Source organism: Vicugna pacos, chromosome 15 (assembly GCF_048564905.1).
Source record: "Vicugna pacos chromosome 15, VicPac4, whole genome shotgun sequence".
Lineage (NCBI taxonomy): Eukaryota > Metazoa > Chordata > Mammalia > Artiodactyla > Camelidae > Vicugna > Vicugna pacos.
Window position 1 is genome coordinate 56,164,016 of NC_133001.1, and position 3,979 is coordinate 56,167,994.

General features: G+C 54.3%; 1 long non-coding RNA gene across 2 annotated transcripts; it reads left to right on the top strand.

Moving 5' to 3' along the window:
* Positions 1-237: 237 nt before the first annotated feature.
* On the top strand, positions 238-3,385 carry LOC140685937 (uncharacterized). Of its 2 annotated transcripts, XR_012059405.1 has the most exons (4): positions 238-434; positions 694-873; positions 2,219-2,465; positions 2,618-3,385. It is a non-coding gene; the product is annotated as an uncharacterized lncRNA (long non-coding RNA). The 2 variants fall into 2 exon arrangements; XR_012059404.1 differs by having other exon boundaries at positions 2,219-3,385.
* The last annotated feature ends 594 nt before the right edge of the window (positions 3,386-3,979 follow it).

The window sequence follows — 3,979 nt, forward strand, 5'->3', positions numbered from 1 at the left end:
GTGTTAGGTTACCCGCCTCTGGGCTCTGGAGAGTTTAACAGGCAGCCTTTGGAGCCCTAGAGGGTGCAGAGATGTCCATTTCCAGGGACGTATTGTAGGGGACCCCCTTCCGGGAACAGCTCCCAGCGCACAGGCTGCGTGGGCTGAACGCGCTGCAATGGGGGCCGATGGATGGGCGGGGCTTGGGGGCTGGGTGGGGGGAGGGGGAGGGAGGCGGTTTGGGCAGTTACCCCGCGGTCTCTCGAGTCCTGGGGAGTCAGTATTGCCGGGGAGCCTTCCTGGTCTGGGGGACCAGAGAGGTTGCCGCTTTGGAAAAGAGAAATCAGTAGAGAAACCAAGAGCTGGGATGACTTTTCCGATGGAGCTTGAAACAGTATCTTGTCAGGTCTTTGATCCTTGAAACAGGAATTCCGGGCAAAAAATCAGCTAAGCAGGTGATCCCTTCCCAGAAAATGCCCTGGCCTCTAGAAAATGTGCCATTACTGGCAGGCAGGGATCCGGGCCGACAGGGACCCACACCCCGCTTAGGGAGCCCTGAGACATTCCAAACATTCTCCTTCTGGGGCAACTCACTTCATTTTTGCCTCTCCTGGTCAGGTGCCACCCCCGGGAAACTCTTCCTCTAAATCTGCTCCAGACTCACGCATGGTAAGAAACCTCTTTTAATTTTGTCCTTTCATTCCCCATCTACAGAAGGAGATAAACAACAGTTTTTTCCTTAAAAAAAGGAACCGACTCCCTCATCAACAAAACAAAACAAACCCAGCCATGCCCACTTGGGGAAAATGACGCATTACTATTAACGTGGACTAGAAACTGGCAGGAGGAATTATCATGTGGACGACGTGAATGAATGATAATGAAAGAAAAATGGTAAATAATTATGCAGCAGCAATTCTGGGAAAGTACGTCTAGCACGTCAGGACAATTTCCCATTGGCCAAACCCTAACATCTAATTAAGATGTTAGCTCCTCTTCCTCCCAGTGTTTCATTCTTATCAATCCTTCTAAAAGTCTCCAATTGCCTGCACCTTGAACAGAAAAGGGGTTGGCCGCAGAGATGGAGGAGAAAGGTTTAGGAAAGCGAGGGAGGGAAATGCAGGGAGGAAAGAAGAGATTTGAACAGCCTTGTCTCTTTCTTGCTTTAGAAACAGAGATTCTGGCCAGAGGAACCCTGGGGCACAGGGAGACAGAGTGAGGCTAACTTCCGGGCCCAGAGGGACCCTGGAGGGTGAGACAGGAAGTCTGTGAGGCACAGGGAATGCGGAAGGCAGCCTGCAGCCTGAGCGCAGGATCTCAGCCACCCAGGAGTCTGCACATTCTCGAAGCCTCCAGGGATGTTTTCAGAACAGAATTAGTTTTAATTCACTAGAGTTAGAGATATGTTTGCTGTCAGTGGCCTGACTAGAAATCCTTGGCTGGGGTCACTGCTGCGATAGTTCTCAACACCCCACCCCCCCAGATGGAGAGAGGTCCAGGAGAGGTGGGGGCTGGTGGGGAACCAGTCCCTCCGTAACGGGGAGTCAGCTCTGCACACCCCTCAGGGCCTTCGTCCTCCCTGGGCCCCGATCTCCAGCTCGGAGTGTGGAGAGTTGAACTGAAGTGGCTGACGGGGCCTGGGAGGCCTCTGACATCACTTAGCAAACAGCTTTGTGCTGAACAGAGCAAGGCCTTCAGGCAGGAAGGGAATCCCTCCGGCCTTGGTCTCTGGATTCAGGTTGGAGTCTCTCCTGCCCCAGGGGCAGCGTTTGCACGGCAAGTCTAGCAGCTTACAGATACGGGGCTCTCAGGGTCTGCCAGGTGCGTGTGTGTCACCAGGATATGCCATCCCATCTTCACAATAGCCCAGTGAGCTGGGGGCCAGTATTTCATGGATGAGCCCCAGATCACTGAGAGGACTTGCCCAGGTTTGTTTGGCTAGTTAACAGTCAATTGGGGTTCAGCTGGACATCCGGGCCCCAGGCCTCAGCTGCCAGGGGAGCCGCGGCTGCCCTGGGCTGTAGGGAAGGGGTGAGGGGCAGGTGCTTGCTAAGGAACTCGTGCTGTGTCTAAACTGAGGGTTCTTAATTGTTTAAGAAACAAAATGATGTTTCCAAACTTGTCTTCGTGATAAAGTGGCAAGGTTTGCCAGTGATTCCGTAATTAAAAAGAATAAAATATTTGCAGAGTTTCCAGGCCTGGCCTTTACGATTGTCACTCTCATTCTGTATTTTTTCAGGACAGAAAGAGACGGAAGGAGAGGCAGCAGCCGAGGGGGCCTGAAGTTACACCTGCAAGAGTGTCTTGTGGGTCCTGACAGAAGAGGGTTAAGAAATCTGTGCCAGGAAGTAGCCAGTTTCCACCACTCCATCTCATCATGTCTTCACAACCACCCCGAGGAAGTGGGTGTTATCCTAAAGATAAGAAAACCTAGGCTCAGGCAGATGCACAACGAGTGTGGGGGCAGAGCTGTGACCTCCAAAAAGGTGTGTTCAAACCCTGACCCCCGGTACCTGTGAGTGGGGCTTTATTTAGACATAGGGGCTTTGCAGATGTAATCAAATTCAGAGGTCATATGGGTGGGCTTCATCCAATGACTGAGGTCCTTATAAGAAGAGGGACATTTGGACCCCTTTAGGGAGAGGACACACGGAGAACCCCATGTGATGATGGAGGCAGAATTGGAGGGAGGCCCCTGCAAGCCAAGGACCATCAAGGATTGCTGGCAACACCGGAAGCTAAGGTGAGGCGAGGAAGCGTCCTGCCCTGGAGACTTCAGAGGGAGCGTGGCCCGGCCGACACCTTAGTTTTGGACTTCCAGCTTCTGGAGCTGAGAGAGAATAACTCTGTGTTGTTTAAAGCTACCTGATTTGTAGTCATTGTCCTGGCAGCCACAGAAAGGAACACACCGAGCCCTCGCCTGCTTCCCTTGTGCACTTGAAGGATTCTGGGTTAGGGGCATGCTTCCTGCAGCCAGCTTGTGAAGGAGACCCAGGATGGAACTAAGACGGCTTGAAGGAAAGAGGAGTGGGACCTCCCCGAGGGAAGACGGGAGGAGGGGGCTTCGCAGACTGACAGCAGAAATGGGGAATTTCCTGAAGACATAAGAGTGCTTGAGAGTGGAGGAGAGATGGGGAAGGAAGGAAATGTGAAGATGGCCTGGGGGTGTGACAGGAGGCTGCCGTCTGGAGAAGGGTGAGGGCACCTGTGATGAACAGACTGACTCTGGGTGAGGGAGGTCAGAGCTGGAAGAGAAGGAATAGAGAGGTGGCTGAGCAGCCCCAGGAGGCCGAGGGATGTGAGGCTGACACGGGAGATGCTGGCAGGTAAAGCCGAAGTGATCTTCGATGACAAATCACCCTGGAAAGGCATTAAATATGGTGTTGGCCAGTGACTCAGAGCCCAAGCACGCTGGTCCTCTTGTCATGTGGGCGGCCAGGCTGTGTCGCACGAGATGAGGTTAGTATCTTGTGAATGCCGTGGGAGGCGGGCCGCATGGGGGAAAGAGTTGATCAGTAAACCGTTGGCTCCGAGACAATGAGCCGGGCTGGCCCGGGGTCCTCGGGGCTGACCCCGTCCTCACCCGCCCCACTGGTATGTGGCCCCCACGGGAAGACCAGAGGAAGCTCAGACCGCGGGCCCCGAACAACAAGGCGTTTGAGTTTCGGGAACGGCCAGGACAGGAAATTAGTGAGGCTGATTAGAAAAATCAATTTGGCTTGACTTGAATTTGGTGGGAGGAGGAGGAAGGGAAGGGGAGCTCACCTCTGGTGAGGGCTGAGGGGCATCCTGGACGCCCCTCTTTTCCACTGGGGAAACCGAGGCTCAGGGGAGTTAAATAGTTAGCAGAAGGCTCTGCAGCTGGAAAGAGCGGTCGAGCCAGGAATGAGCGTACAGGCCTGTGGGCTCCCAGGCCCCCAGCCCGAGCCCCCTTGGCCTCGCTGGCTCCCCAGGCCCCTGAAGCTGCACAACGGGGGCTGTCCGGCTGCAACGGGAAGTA